This window comes from Equus caballus, chromosome 21 (assembly GCF_041296265.1).
Source record: "Equus caballus isolate H_3958 breed thoroughbred chromosome 21, TB-T2T, whole genome shotgun sequence".
NCBI classification, from domain to species: domain Eukaryota; kingdom Metazoa; phylum Chordata; class Mammalia; order Perissodactyla; family Equidae; genus Equus; species Equus caballus.
The window spans coordinates 55788200-55805376 of record NC_091704.1 but is presented as its reverse complement, the minus strand read 5'-3'; the positions used below and the strand labels follow the sequence as shown (position 1 = coordinate 55805376).

At 35.6% G+C, this 17177-nt stretch overlaps 1 protein-coding gene across 4 annotated transcripts in view; it reads right to left on the bottom strand.

The window, feature by feature from the left end:
• CDH18 (cadherin 18) overlaps positions 1 to 16003 on the bottom strand; it is a 903322-nt gene extending 887319 nt beyond the window's left edge. For 3 of the 4 annotated variants that reach the window (XM_023625812.2, XM_070245959.1, XM_070245956.1), the window contains exon 1: positions 15582 to 15982. The gene's annotated coding sequence lies outside the window, so the exon portion shown is untranslated. Of the gene's footprint in view, positions 1 to 15581 lie in introns of all 4 variants that reach the window. The other variant, XM_070245958.1, reaches the window with a different exon arrangement.
• Between the last annotated feature and the right edge of the window lie 1174 nt (positions 16004 to 17177).

Here is a 17177-nt window from a genome sequence, read left to right as displayed (position 1 = left end):
TTACTACCTAAAGTGCAAAATTTCCCTGCGAGGTCTGTTGCCTAAAGGGGTTTTGGTTGATTCATCACCTCTTTCACTCAGAGGGTTGATCATTGTAAATGACTTTATTGACCCATGGCTTGGTTCAGCATCATATGCTCCAGTGAACCAAGCAATAAACAGCTGCTAAGTGCAGGTGAGAAGTCGTCATGGAAAATTCAAGGACTGAATCAGCGTTCTCTCTGCCATCAGACTCCTGTGCTCTCACAGATTTCTGAATTTCTTGTTTGACAGGCACGATTTTTAAAGGGACTTGCCCTAGAATAATGCATCTTCCTATGGATTTTCTTGAGTTTTAGATAGTCAAAGAGGGCACTCTATTTTCAGAATCTGTATTCCAAATTCCTGGATTCATAGCCATAATTTTTAAATATGGTGGGGTTTTCTGATTTATATTTATAGATTTTTAATGTTTTATTATATGTCAATGGAAAGCTCAAGCCAAATACAGTTTGATAAAATAACATATAATATTTAAGGATTGAATCAGTATCTTAGGAATCATTTGATGACTTTAAACACTGTAAAAAGAAAGAAAAGAACTAGCCATTAAACGAAGAGTCAAAGGTAATTTAATAGTAGAAAGACCCAGAGTATAGAAATCTCAACTGCCACCAGCTCCTTCCACCAAGTAGTCCTAACAGATTTCCCCAGGTAGAAGTAGCCTGATCTTCAGGACAGCTCTTTTATTTAGAGCTGCTTAGAAAAGAAAAGAAAACCTTCTGTCTCCTCCATTAGACTAAGTTTGGGGTGGTTTAGGAATTAAGTTTTACTGTTGTCGAAGGTACACAGGGCATGTTTGTGAAGTAGGTGAACAAAATAAAGAATAAATTCTAAAATTAAATCAGCATCAACAAAATGAGAAGACGTGTCACAGCTTGGGAGAAAACATTTACAAAAGACATATCTGATAAAGGACTATATCCAAAATATACAAAGAATTCTTAAAACTCAACAATTAGAAAACAATCAATCTGATTAAAATGTGGGCCAAAGACTTGAACAGACACCTCACCAAGGAAGATACACAGAGGGCAAACAGGCATATGGAAAGATGCCTCGCATCATAAATCATTAGGGAAAAGCAAATTAAAACAACAATGAGGTACCACTACATAACTATTAGAGAGGCCAAAAATCAGAACACTGAAAATACAAATGCTGGTGAGGGTGTAGAGCAACAAGAATGCTCATTCATTGCTGACGGGAATGCAGAATGGCAAAGCCAGTTTGGAAGATGGTTTGGAGGTTTCCTATAAAGTAAACCACTATTACCACATAATCTAGCAATTGCACGCCTTGCTGCTTAACCAAATGAGTTGAAAACTTATATCCACATATAAACCTGCATACTAATGTTTATAGCAGCTTTATTCATAATTGCCAAAACTTGGAAGCAATCAAGATGTGTTTCAGTAGGTGAATGGATAAATAAACTGTGGTACATCTAGAAAATGGAATATTATTCAGTTCTAAAAGAAATGAGCTACAAAGCCATGAAAAGGTGTGGAGGAACCTTAAATGCATGTGAAAAAAAACAATCCGAAAAGGCTACATGCTGTACAATTCCAACTATATGACATTCTTGAAAAGGCTATGGACACAGTAAAAAGTTTAGTGGTCTCCAGAGGTTCAAGGGGAAGGAGAGATGAACAGGAGGAGTACAGAGGATTTTTAGAGTAGTGAAAATACTCTGTACGATATTATAATGATGGATACATGTTATTATACATTTGTCCAAACCCATAGAATTTATACCACCAAGAGTGAACTCTAATGTAAACTATGGACTTTGTGTTAATGTAGATTCATCAATTGTAACAAATGTACCAGTCTGGTGAATGATGTTGATAATGAGGGAGGCTATACGTATGCACACGCAGGAGATTTTTGAATATATGTGAAGTCTCTGTTCCTTCCTCTCAATTTTGCTATGAACCTAAAAAGTTGTCTTAAAATTATATAGATATATAGATATAGATATTGATAGAGATATTTGTAAAAGTAGTGGTTTGGAACAATAAAAAGATCAGTGGTTGCCTAGTGTTGGGGACAGGCAGGAATGAATAGGTGGAGAAGAGAAGATTTAAAAGGAACAAAAATTATATGCAGTAAAAGGTAATTTCTTTAAATAATTACAAGTTCATAGTTGTATAAGATTACATATGCAACTCATTTACTCACTCTTATCTTGTAATATATTTATGATTTCTTTTAGTTATCAAAAAGAAATCCATCGTTTTCTCAAAAAGTTCGAAACAAAATGACAGTCTGTATTTTTTGTCTGAAAATATGAATTATATGATATTATGATAAGACCTGTATCACAAGCATCGAATCAAATATTATGAACAAAAGGGATGTAAGGATTTTTATAACAATATTCAAGATTTTATCACAAAAATTTAGAAAATATTAATTATAAAACTCATAGACAGAGGATATAGTATTATAAAAACTAGGGATCTGTAATAGAAAAGAAAATAGGTGACCTACTTTGAGCGTTCACAAATCCAAAGGGTAAAGGAATTTGGTGGGAATTGATTTTTCACTCAAAATAGTTAATATGTGTAATAAACCCTTGAAAAGAGAAATAGAAATTAGTATCAAGAGTTTTCAAATTGCTTGGGGACAAGGAGCAGTATGAGGAACAGAATGAGTTTATTGCTACACACAAAGGAATACTAGATATCATTTTTCAACAAGGCCTGAGGAATCTTCCTAGCATCAGAGTGGGGGAATATTTTAGGAAATGCTTTAGAGCAGTCTTATGTACCTCAGTTATTAAGCAAAATGTAAAGCAAGGTTATTAATTAAAATTTTAATAATATGAAATATATAGAGGCATGATTACCAAAAATTAATTCAAATCACAATACTTTATATAAAAATATTGAAAGACATACCAGTACCACCAAATAAGAAGAATACGATTAGATTTAAATCACAGAATAACTAGCATTGCTTAGTACTTCTCAATCTTTAATATCCCAGCAAATCGCCTGGGGATATTGTCAAAGTGCAGATACTAATTCAGTCGACTCCAGTGTATTTTGGCCATTTCTAACAAGCTCCTAGTTAATGTCATTCTACTGGTACATGGATCATACTGTGAGTAGCAAGAGTTTCTACCATTGTATACTAACTACTCTAACCTAGAACGTTCTTTCTACAACATATGGCAAACCTAACTCCAAAAGTGGAAAGAAGGTCTTATTTCACACTGAGTTGATCATTAGTGAAGGACTTGTTAGCATGGGGGCAAAAATGCATCTGACTCTGCAACAAAGAATATTTTTTTTCTTTTCCCAATACCGTATAGTTGTAAAATGAAGGGCAAGGGAGAGTGGTGAAAAGAATATTAGTGTCACCCGGAAGTGTTTTCTCATGTGAAGTTTGTGAGAGCACATATGTGAGGGTATCAGGTAATTGCATTAACAGAGTCTAATATTTATGTGAAAATATTCTAGACAGCTTTTATTTGTTTGCTAAGCATTTTGGAGCACTGTTTCAATTTTTAGCAAAATAGATATATTCTTTCATTCTTTTTGCATATAACAGGCAGGCCTAGAATGTCTCTTTAATATTCCTCCATTTAACTATTGACAATAACTTCAACTTGTTTTTTATATATATAAATGAATAAAATCAAAAGAGGAGACTACTTAAATTCTGTTGAATTTTTTTTTAATTAGTGTTCATTGGGTTTGAAAATCTTTTGCTGCTGTTCAGATACCAGTCGCGAGTTTAAATTGAACATCTGGTTGTGACAGATCTAAAGTGTGCTTAGCATGCATAAAACACTAACTGGTATGTTGAAGAAGTTCTATTGCTTTAGGCAACTCATTTATTTATATTAGGTCTGGTACAGTAGTGGTCCCAAGAGAGCTCCTTAAACTCTTGTTATTAGCCCAAACAAAATGGAAGTCTAACCTAACTCAGGCTAAAATTTGAAATGAAAGAAGTTAGTAGAGAAGCTATATCCAGCATATTTGCCCATTCTCCAATTATAGAAAGGACCTTGAGCACTTGTATTCTATTATTATTAATGTTTAAGATACCTACTTAAAGGCAGATTATGTTACTCCATGGATTAAAAACATTTAAAGGTTTATCATCCAAAAAGTCCGTATTCCTTAGCATAATACAGAATATACTCTGGTAATCTGTTTGCCTGTCTATTTCTCCAGGGCCAACAGCTCACAGGTCCTAATACAGACCCAATATCTCAGCCATGCTGGGCTACATGTACGTTTCCCAACCCTCCACGGTCATTCTGAATATCTTCCCTCCTCCCACAATTCTTTGGGGCATACTTATTACCATTTTAGAGACAACTCTAATATCAAGTTCTCTAGGATGACTTTTCATATTGAGCAAAGATAAAAGTAACTGATTTCTTCTTTATTGTCTCTCACATTTCATACAGCATCCTGGATTTAAGAAAAATTTTAGCAATTATTACAAATGTTTACCATTTTGGAGTGGTAAAAATTCCCCCAAAACTTTCATTTAGCTCTTCCTTCTATAATATCTTCAGTTTCAGGATCAGAAATCTCATGTAAAGATGTTGCAAATTTATTCTTATGTTAAGTACACTTTCAGGAATTAGGAAAACAATCAAAGGGTGAGTTAACAAGACTGAGCCCACTGTGATTCAAATGTAGCTCAAACCTTTACATATCACCTGACCACCATAATCTCCCACTTTGACAGGTCACTATATATTTTAGGTCACCAGAAATTAGCATCACTTCAGAGACAGTGAGTCACTTTCCAGGGATTTATTTTTTTCTCTTCCATGTATGGTCACCCTAATAAGTGACCATTGGCTCCTTTGAAGAAGGCATGGAGGGAAATTTACAATATATACTTGATGCAGTATAGCTGGTCTTTACCCAAGGGAACCTACCATCTCATCAATCAAGCTGCTCCAGATATGTTTTGTTTTGGGAACTGGATGAGAGGTCATGCTCTCCATTTTGGAAATTCAAGTCATGTTTCTAGTCACAGACATAAAATGTGTTGTTGTAAATATTGAGTAAAATTTTAGTAAGAATAGCATGAGCAATTGGCCAACAGCAAAGATCCCTGACAGTAAAAACATCCTGAACAGCAATTTTTCCCTGCTGTTTACTTGCTAAGTGCATCATCTTAGCCTTGGCAGTTATCTACTTGGCTTCTATTACTCTGGAATCTCCCCATCTGATATACTGATATCAGGGAGCTCATCTCAATGGTGACAGATGAAGAATCAATGGTGACATTCCCCACCATCACGTCTGCACTGCTGTGGATAGCACCACAGATCATTTCAAGCAGTATTTGAAATGTTTTGTATCCTCATCTCCTATTTATTTTTCACTGCCTTCATAAAGAGAACATCCTCCAAATCCTCGAGGTGGGAGTGAGGTGGAAGAGAGTAGGGAGGCAATTTGCACATAATAAATCTGCTCCAACATTCCTATCTCTCTAAGCCTTTGCATTCTTCCTTCTATATTATGATAAACAAGTTATGAGATGTCAACCTCTTTGAATGTAGGTCACTGTTAAATACCCATTTCAGTCAACCTACCAAGTAAACTCTTAGCACTACTTTCAGATGTGCAATCAAACCTATTAAATACAGAACCCCTGTTAGGTCCACCCATATCAGTAAGTTCAGCTATTATATTTTATCATCCTTTTTCTGTTTCTCTTTGAATCCAATACCTCACATACTCCCTGGCCTTTGGCTGATATCAGTTAGCAAAGTCTTGCAATTATTTTGAAGTATAAGTTACTTCCTTCCTCCTAAGTCACATTTTGTATGTATTCTTCTAGAGCATGCTGAGCTCTAGAAGAGCTCTGATTCTAATGATGGGTCAGGAGATAATAAGGCAGGGAGGAGAGTCTTGAGGTAAATGAACAACCTTTGTAGGGCAAGTCCATCAGGTGAATTATTATGGGATCTTCAGGTAAAGAAAGGTTAGTCCCCTCTGACAAAGAAAGAAGTCTTCTGTCTATGAGAGAGGCTTAGAGAAACTCAGGGTTTCAAGTTTCTCAGGTTATTCAAATCCATTCTGATGACCTTATTTTTCTTGCAATGATTTGATCTAAATTTAAAGCCATGAGCTTTTGTGTGTGGTTTTTATTTGTTTTTCTGGTTTATCTGTAAGCTCTCAGGTGAAGTTAAAACAATTATTCCGTCTTCTAGTCTTGTAATCAGCACTGCAAACAGTGATGGACAGTTTATGACTTGGCTTCTGGAGCTTTGCTTCGGAAAGCACTTCAACACAAGTCAACATGGTTGGTTATTTGATTAATTGGGAAGCCACTGCATTCTATAGATTATTAGTATTCCATTTGCCATTAACAAATATTTCAGTACTTTGCTCATGGCCAAAGATATAATCATACCAATTCCCTGGACCCAACATTGGTATCCCATTCCATTTCTGGCATCAACTCTTGTGGTATCAACTTTAAGTATCAACTCTTTATTCAGTCAGTGTTGAGTCAGAACAGAAATCACAACAGCTATTTTAACAGAAAGTTGAATATACATCTTGGAAGACTGAAAATGCAAGAAAATAGTGAGGTGAGAGAGAGAGGAAATGTTGGAAGCAGTTACCACCCTTAAGGCTGGAAGAACAAACAATTCCTTGGTTCTTTTTCTATGATCTTTAGAATCAAATAAATGCCTTTTAAAAAATGACAAGAACAAACCTTTAATTTACACTCTCTGTCTTGAAGTATTCCCCACCCTTTTTTTTTTTAAATATAGGACTTAGAAATATTTTGTTTTCTGAAGAATGGCTACTTATTAAGGATATAGGAACCTAAAAGATGGAGAAGGGGCCCCCTGGTGGGAGGGAAAGGGCACTACTTGCCTGGTGCTGTAACTGTTGAGGAGGCACAATGAGGATAGTACTGTGAGTACTGGAAACAGCTGGAAACAGGAAGCAAATGCTAGTTGAAGCAACTGCCGTTGCTGAAGTGAAGAGCACTGTGAGGTAATGCTGAGATGAGCAGCCAGGAAAAGGAAAAGGGAAAGGTCGTTTTCCGTCCTCCTGCCTTCTACCCTCCCTCTAGTATTTCCTTTGCAGAACCTCATAGAAAGCAAGCTGGGAAAGGAAAAATGTTGTTTCAATAGCTTCCACCCCACCTTAGAGGATGGAGGGGAATGACTGGAGTTAAAAACCAATAGTCCAATTACCCGCATGGTTTTATTCCTTGTCTCCTAGATGAGGAACACTTATCTTTCCTTTATTCATCTTCGTAGCCACAAAAATAGTTAAGAATAAATTTTCATAACTATTAGCTGCCCAGAAAATGTTTCTTGAATGATTGAATAAATAGTAAGAAGGCATTTTCAAGCACTGTGAATTCAGAAGCATCTAATGTAAATAAATGATCTTGCTGTTGTTTTCATGCCTCTGATTATGTCAGTCACTCTTCTAGGGTTTTTACCTGTATGATGTTGTTGAACCCTCGGATTATCCCTATAAGATAAATGCCATTATTTTCCATGCTATAAGGAAGATAAAATTCAAACTTACAAATTTTTTAAATAAAAACCTTTTGTAAGTTTCTAGAGTAAGAGAGAAAATATAACATAGGGCTAAAAAAAAAAATGAGCTTCAGAGACAGGAAGACTCGAATTTGAAATCCAACTCTCCATTCTCTTTTTCTATCAAGTAAATTTCAAGACTGAGCCTCAGAAATTTGCTCTGAAAAACCTCTCTTTTCAGTGATAATTTTGCTTCTACGGGTCAAAGTGTTCTGTCCTCAGTAGATTTAAGAAGCCGTTTATCAAGAAGTATTCTTGACAATGAATTGGTCAGTTCTCTAGTTCCAGCCAAGAAGTTAAGGTTATATTGATTTATGACAGAAGCATTCAATAACTAGATGGAAGAAATGATACCCTGGGTACTTCTACCAGCCAACAACTAAACTTTATTAAAAAACAATATTAAAAGCACATATATATTATTAAATTAATATCAAGAAAGGGAATTTCAGCATATAAGTCAATTTATAACAAATAAATATGTCAACGCCAATATCCACACACAGAGAAGGAGATGGTGACAGAGAAGACAGTGGCATTTTAAATACATTCCCTATCTGCTCTTTTGCAGGACCTCGAAACATCTTCACAGACTGTTGGTTTATTTATGCTTCAGATACACTCTTATCTGTACATTGTTTCAGGAGACCTTCCAAATTTAATTAGTACGTTAGCAAAATAGTTCAATCCTTTGGCTCTCATTTCAACATCTTTTAAATTCAAATGAATGCTCAAAAAGGGAGCATAAGCATAAGCAAATTTTCACCTTGTTTTCTCTGCCTTGCACTGCCTTCTTTCACCAAATACTTTAAATTTTGTTTTCTGAGGGATATCCAATAGTATACTCTGCATAATGACCCTATATTCATCCATAATGATATCTGCAAGAGATGTGTATATATTAACTTAACTACCATAATACAACTTCATGTTGTTCCATTGTGTGGACAGGAAAGCAGGTACAGAGCAGTTCAATGACACGACTACGAGTTTTATAAGTACCCATCTTCATGTAAGGATTAGAGCACAAGAACTTTTCCCTGAAGTGAATTGGCCCCCTTTAGAAGAAAAGAAAAGGGGAGAAAAAGGAAAAGAACTTGGAAACATGACAAAATTTTTAAAAATCATTTACATATTTTATACTTAGAAGAACTAATGTTTTCATTTATTCCTTCAACTAAGAGGTATTAATAAGTAGCATGAACATTGCACTTTGAGGACCGGAATAAATAAATGCAAAAGATTTTCTTTCCCCTTTTGAATCATACAGTTTGAATAGAAAGATTCTGTAATGTTTAGTAAAGACCAGGTCTTATGTGATTAACAGCAGAGGAATTCTCAAGGATTTGTAGAAAGATTGGTAATGTTTGAATTATTAGAGAGGATAAAGAAGGCCAATCAAATCAGGAGGGTTATCACAGGCAGAAGCTGAGAGCTGAGAGAAAGTGCTTTGGGGGCTAGGGCAAACACAGCTTAATTGGAGCTCCAAGTAACCAGCAGAAATGACAGAAACTTTGGTCAAGGCCAAATTATGAAGAATCACCATCTACCCAAGGACTTGGAATTTTCTCTTATAAGCAATGTGAAGCCAGGTAATTCTAGCCACAAGAGAAATATGGCCAGAAAGTGCAATATGGAACAGAATATACTGAATTAAGTTCCCTAATTCAATCATACTGCTTTAAAAATAGGAAAATACTGGTTACTATCTGATAATCGACAAATATGCATTGAATTCTTTCATTGCTCTAATTTATACGTTCATTCCACCAGAGCCCTACATTATGAATAGCAAATATGTGTTACAAGTAGCAGCCCCTACACATACATACACACCCTGTCCTGCAAAGGGAAAAAAATAATTTGGCAAGGAAACATTGCCAATTGATTATGGACATGTTTCCTGAAAATCATTGTGTGCCTCAAAATTATTCTCAACATGGCACAAGGAGTTATTATCAAACGTATATTTAACAAACAGCAAGATATACTATATACCCATTAGAATGACTAAAACCCAAAACACTGACAATACCAAATTCTGGTAAGTATGTGGAGTAACAGGAACACTTAGTCATTGCTGGTGGGAATGCAGAATAGTGTAGCCACTTTGGAAGACAGTTTGACAGTTTCTTACAAAACTAAACACACTCTTACTGTATGAACAAGCAATCATGCTCATTGGTATTTACCCAAATGAATTAAAAACTTAATGTCCACACAGAAACCTGCACATGAATGTTTACAGCAGCTTTATTCATAATTGCCAAAACTTGGAAGCAACCAAGATGTCCTTCAGTAAATAAATGGATAAACAAACTGTGGTTGATCTATACCACGGAATATTATTCAGCAATAAAAAGAAATGAGCTATCAAGATCCAAAAAGACATGGAGCAAATTTAAATTCACGTTGCTAAGTGAAAGAAGCCAACCTGAAAAGACCACATACTGTATGAGTCCAACTATACGACATTCCTATAAAGGCAAAACTGTGGAGACAGTAAAAGATCAGGGGTTCAAGGTACAGGGGAGGGAGGGCGGGTGGGAGGGAAACTATTCAGGTGGTGCACAGGAGACTAGCGTAGTGAAACTATTTTGCATATAGCTATAACGGCAGACATATGCCATTACACGTTTGTTAAAACCATAGAGTACACAATACAAAAACTGAACCCTAATGTAAACTATGGGCTTTCGTTACTGATAATTTATTAATAATGACTCATTCAATGCAACAAATGTACCATGCGAATGAAAGATGTTAATAACAGGGGAAACTGACAGGGTTGGGGAGATGGAGGTGAGGGAGTATATGGGTTCTCTATGTTCTCTCCTCCCATTTATTGGTAAATCTAAAACTCATCTAAAATATGTCTATTCATTTAAAAAACATATTTCTCATGTATGTTTGAAACCCATTTGCCATGCCTGGTCTAAAATGCTATTTGTTATATACTACTGTTTACTACTGGATCTTTTCCCACTTACTTTATTTCTGCCAAGCATGGGTGAGAATGGATAACTGGATAAGTTGAGATGAATGGCATTTGTATACCTGGTAGATAAGTGATAACACTTGCTCTTATTTCTACCTATACCTTATCCATTCTGTGATTAATGAAATGTATGTCCTCGTCCAACACATTATCTTCCATTAATCTCAGTAACCCTGTGCCAAAAATCCTCTCATTTACACCTTAGAGTGACTGAAGTTTGGTAAAAAAGAAAGTTTAAGGATTCAGGTACTTGACTCAAGATGCACTTCTAATGGACAGGAAACAATACCCATTAGAAGAGGCATAATATAGACAAATCTAAGGTCATATCTAAGCAAATTCTAATATAGAATACCTAGAGATAATCATAGTGTCCGTGTTTGTGTGAGTGCCAGTGGGGAGGGAGGGACTGAATACAGTAAGGGTAATTTATTGAAGTAGGAAATGGAAAATAGAAAGCACAAATTACGTCACACAGTAAAGGTGACTACATTTTAATGTTATTCAAACTCTAAAAACAACCATACCCATATATACACACACACTCACATTCTCCCCCAACCATACATACATAAAGTTTCACAAAGACGAACAGGCCCCCGCAAGTAACTTTGCAGAGAATGCAGTTCAGTTCATTGGTACCAACAATGACAAACGTAAACAGATTTATGCTTTCTAATTATTGACATCATCGATCTCCATCCATTATATTAAATTCCATAAGAATGAGCTATATCGTTTCCCTTGAAAGCTTGATTTTAGCCCATGGTGTTAGTAGTTACCCATGCCAGTTACTGATTGTCCTACTTTTTACTTCTCTATAGAGCTTTCTCCCCATACCATGAGAACAATAGAAATGTTACTCATCGGGGTATTACCACTTCTCTACCATTAAATCAAAAATATGAATATTTAACTTGCAGTGCTATATCTTTCTCTTGGTTGTGGGTAAAATTTTGCAACAAAAATATTCACGTACAGTCATTCGTGTACACTTTTATTTCTTTGTCTTATTTTCAATTTTAGCCCCTTTCTTCATCTCCAATGCTGTGCTACTTTAACATAAAAGACAATCTCTTTTTAGAAAAGATTTAAAGTTCTAAAATATTTTTCATACTGATTATGTTAAATCTCTAGCATTGGAATTCCCACTCAAGACTTATTACTCAATAATTTACATTACCAAAACCTAATTTTGTGATAAAGAACTACATTATAGTATATACCAATCTTCCAGTTAGACATTAATGATCCCCACACAACTATGTGTATTATGTTAGTTGCATTCAAAATTCACTCGTCTCAAGGTACACGAATTTCTACATAAAGAATAAAACTCTTATGTATTTACTTTCAAAATACCAGTAAAGGAAATACCTGTACCATTTCCATTTTCCCATTTTATTTAAGCAACTACTCTTCTACCTGATAAGTCAATGAGGCTTTCAAAACAAGATTGGAATTCCATGATTAACTGCTCAGGCTCTCTCCCCTTCTCTCACTTCTCAAAAGAAATCTCTCTCAGAAAGTGTATGTCACTTCTTTCTCATTCCATGGATCTGGTACCATTTGATGAAAAGCTTAGCTCCCCTAAATAGATTGCTTTTGCACAGTCACTATTAAGTGTTGACTAATCCTCAAACAAGTCCCGTAGTCAGGGGACATCTTTAGCTGCTGGGGAGGTGGGAGGAATGTGTTTACATTTACTAAGGAAGTCTGCAACACAATTCAATATGCATAACTTTCAGAAGCGATTCAGAAAACGCCCTTTCCCTCCATAATCAGCCCTTGCCTCACCCTCTGTGTATATTTATGAAAACTTCATATAGTGTGATGAAGAAACTTTTTTTGCTATTTGACAACACATTTCCTACCTGTGTATGCATAATGAAACAATCCTATTATTTTCAATTCTTTTATGTCTGCTTTTGTAGGAACCAAGTAGTATTCTCTTTTAGCTGCCTGCTGTTCTCTTCTCCTGAAAGCAAATTGCATGTAAGCCTAGAGTCGCTCATTTTCTCTGTGATGTTCACGGATATTTACATACAATTGTAAAGGAAGTTTCTTCCCTTCAGTTTTTTTCTTATTTTAATATTTCTTATGATGCTAGTTGCATAACATACAATCTTTAAATTTGCCTAAAATGTCATTTTCATATTTCCAGCCATTATTATTTTCAAAGATTAAATATTTTATATACAAGAATATTTTAAAGAGAATAAATTTAGAAAGCATAGGATGAATTCACTTTCCTGTGAAAATAAAGAATTCTTATTTATCTGGAATGTTTCTTTTCGTGGGAAGTAAGAGAAAGCTACTGCAAGCAGCTCTCACATTTTAAAAACAGGGAAAATACTCTAAGAATGCAATATCACCTCTCTCAGTGGTTTGCCGAGTATAACACAGGAAGAAAGAGCCCCCTAATGGTTCAGATATCTATAAAAACAGAGGAGCTTGTACTTTCTCTATTCTTGATGGTTTACTATGGCTAAAATGAGTAATCAGGAAAGACATCTGATACTATGGAAGTGAACAGAAAGTTGAATAAAAGGTCAAATTGAGTTCTGTAAAAATGCAAAGAAAAGTGAGAATTCCTAAGCTGAACTAAGTAAGCTGCTAGATTTCGGATGTAGACAGATGCTTTATATGCCACTTCTAGGACACTTGTCTTCCTCCATCATGTTTACTGAGGAGCACTGATCTGGAATGCAGTAGACATATTCATTACATAGCTGGAAAGTGTGAAATGCTATTCAAAAAAGAACTTCCTTTCTTTTCCCAATCATGAGACCACTTCCTATTAAGAAGAAGGGGAATCAAATACCTCCTAGGAGCAGTTACAGGATTGGTAAGATAACGAAAAAAGAGAATCAAAGTAATGTTGAGGGTAAGCTGAGAAGAATACCTAAGTGCAAGAGGCACATAGTTTAAGAAATGATTTTAAAAATCTATATAAAGGAAAAACATGCCTATTATAGAAAAAAATTAGGTATGGATCTTTACATCTACTCATGTTAAAACATTAAGGGTCTCACCAAAACACACAATGCAATTAGGAATTAGTTTTCTTCATTGATATACTTCAATATAACCCATAAAGAAGTGCTCTAAGGAAACTGCAGTATAAATAGGTCAGACGCTTATTATTGCTGCAGCAAAAGTTATAGAATTTTAAATAATTTTGTCTATTAAATATAAAAATTACTAGATGAATTAGTTAAACCTTAATTGTATCCTTTGTTGAGATATATCACATTGTTTGCATAAACAATAAGGTGGAAGGATTAAAAACACCATTTTGGATAAGTTGCACAAAAAGTTGACGTAATTAATATAATATCCAAAGCAATAATTTAAAAAGGTTATAATAGATTTAAGACAAATGCTGCATGTGCATTTGATATATCACTGCTACTATATACATATATGTATCGTCTACAGTGCCTGCCACCTTCTTCAGTCAATAGTTTGGTGTTAGTTTCTCAAGCATAATACTCACAAGAGATATATATCATCTTTTTAAATGACAATACCAAGACAAAAAATTTCAATATTCTCTAATACACATTTCTATTCCCTTAGTCAAACTGCACTTTATAAAATTTATAATAACAATACAATTACTCCTTTCTGATATGGTTAATATAAATGGAAGTCTCTTGGTAGCTGTAATATTTATATGATCCCAAAGCACTAAAACATTATTTCACATTTAGAAGACAAAACAGGTGACATGAAAAATTGTGTTCCTCAAATATGCAGTTGTGTTTAAAATACAAGCAAAGGTGAAGCATACAAAAATACAGCCATTCAGAGTATATAATATGCCTAACTTCAGCTACATTGGCTCCTAAGTGTTGGCACCCACATTCTTGTTTGAAACACTGAACAACAAATTAAAAAGTTTTGCTGACATATCACAGATAGCAGCTTGATCTTTGATTAGTGGAGTGACTCAGGGAACTTCACTCAAAAGGACAATCAGAGCAGCCCTTGGGGTAAACTATCTCTCTTCATTGGTTCAAAAGCAAGTAAATTGACAGCAAAATTGTCACAAACCATTTTAGTTCTAGTAAGGAGAAATAAATCCCTTTTGTCTGATATTGCAATGCTGTCTCTTTAGCAGTTGACATTTCTGACCTGTAAGCCTAAGGTCAGTCAACTACATCAGTAGTGCATTGCTCCAACCCATCATTCCTATTCCATCCCATCACTTTCCCCCAAAAAGAAAATGAAAAAAATTCTGTTTCCAGCAAAGAATTTAATATGTGCAGTTCCTATATATTCATAGACACTTTCCCAGCACATACCATCACTGACACTCAAGACAATAATTGACGGAACTGCAGCTCTAGCTGTGAACTCTAGAACAGCTAAATATCTTCAGAGTCATATTTCTTTGCCTTACTTCAGTACTTTTGTGAGACTAATTGTTAACCATAATAAGACGGTAGTCTAATGTCACATCATTTAAGACACGTCATGTTTACGTTGAAGAGTTAAGACTGCAATCAAAAGACAGATTTAGCAAAAAATTAACCACTGACATTCACTGAAAAGCACATAGTATATTCTATGTCTGCATGAAACATGATAATAGACAGTAAATGCAATAATGGTCCTTTCACAATATGCTATTATTTTTCAAAGTTATTTAACAGTTAAGAACCACATATGTGAATATATTTTAAGGTTGTCACCAAAAATGCTCTTTTTAGTATGGACTTTGCTTATTTCTCTTCTTCATACAGAGTATCTGCTACATAAACTTATAATTTAGTAGTCAAAGAAAAACTTGACATAAACCTGGAAATAAAATACAAACATATTCATATAAACATGCAACAACACATTTCTAAATGCACATGCCTGTGTGCTGCATTAACTTTAACACGTCACTGCAAACTCAGTTTTTAAAACATGCAAAGCTATGATGTCTTTTACTGTATATGACTAAAAAGTCATCCAGAGATAAAAATATAATTTCCTTACCTGGAGCACAAAACTGTTTCTGTTCAATTCTGGAACAAAGTGGGGCTGGAAGGGAGACTTGATTTTTGTTTCCTTTTCAAGATCCTCTTTAATGACGCAGGAGTGAGACGAACTATTCCAAGGTGAAGTCTGCTATTTCTTGCTGGGGCTCAAAGCAGACATCCTCTTGTAAAAGAAAAGGCACCTCAGTAAGTTGTTGACTGGGGCAGCTACGGAGCAAGATATTCGGCACCGGCAGTCACAGAGTGATGCTAGGGAACGAACGTGCACTGCCTCCCTCTCCACCTCGCATTCCCCTCTCTCTCTCCTTTTCACCCTGACGCTCACTCAGCTCTGAGTCTCAGCTCCTGCTGCTGCCTTACAATCAATCTAGCCTGTCTGAAGCTAATAGTCCTCTATTTAACCAGCCAATCAATAGCAAGGATTCCACTGCTAGTCCCAAGAGTCTTTTCCAAGAGTGGTACAAACAATAAGAGTTTTGCCAGCAGTTTAGCTGAGGATTTTTCATTATTTTATCTCCCTTAGAGATAGGGCTTGAGAGAACAGAGGCTCAAAGCAAGCTTAATGTCATTGCAGATTTTTGCATTTTAAAAATTTACCCCTTCCTAGCCAGCTGATGTTAATTTATAATTACACACCTGCTATTCAGCATCATTTGGGAATTACAGAGTTGCATGTGTGATAAAATCTTTTAATTCAAATACATAAGACAAATTTAAGAGCGAAATTGCATACACCAATAAATGCTTTTTGCTAGAAGCAGCAATGCATTCAGTAGGCTGTATGGCTTGGATCAATTAAAGAAGACCCCATTGTATTGATTGATGTTAAAAGTTATTCGTTTTATTTCAGAAGAATAGCTAGCTATATTTTTGTTTCTCATATGAAAAGAGGGACAATGTTTGCAGATATTTTTGAACTACAGCCTAAGTCAGACTTCAGTGTATAAAATGTTTCTCAATTTTAAAGCATAAATCTACAAAAGGATCCCTCTGAATGTATCAAATAGAGCATTTCACACCTGATTCATCCCTTCGAGGTTAAGAAGATTTTCTTCTAAAAGTGACACGTTCACTGCTCGACTGCTGTAACTGACCATAATAAAAGAGCACAAAGCAAACCACGAAGACCAGATTGATTTTTCATTTCCCACCTGCTTCCAGGGGAAAAAAAATAAAAGAGCATTGCGGATCAACTTAGTGTTGGTTCCTGTACACAGAGGACAGGGAGAGACTGAAAAAAGAGGAGGCTGACCACTCCAGATTGGTAGGTAGCAGGTTTAATAAACAAGGGAACTTACATACTAGGCTTGTCTTGAGTGGCCACAAGACCTGACAACCAGAATCTTAAAAGTATATAGAGGCCTTACGTGGGTTCAGTCAGGTATACTGTCAGATGGGCTCAACAACGCCTTCTCTCTCAAGGCTGTATCCTTGAAAACGGCTCCCACTGTGGGAATGGTGGGAAGAATATTTCAAGGACAGGGGAGGAAATGAGGAGCCTCTGGTTGCTTGAGGTCCAGCTCGCTTGTGGGTCAACCTAGGGTCATGTCCTCTCGACGACCTCCTCCAACACTTAGCTAAACCCTAGAAGTGC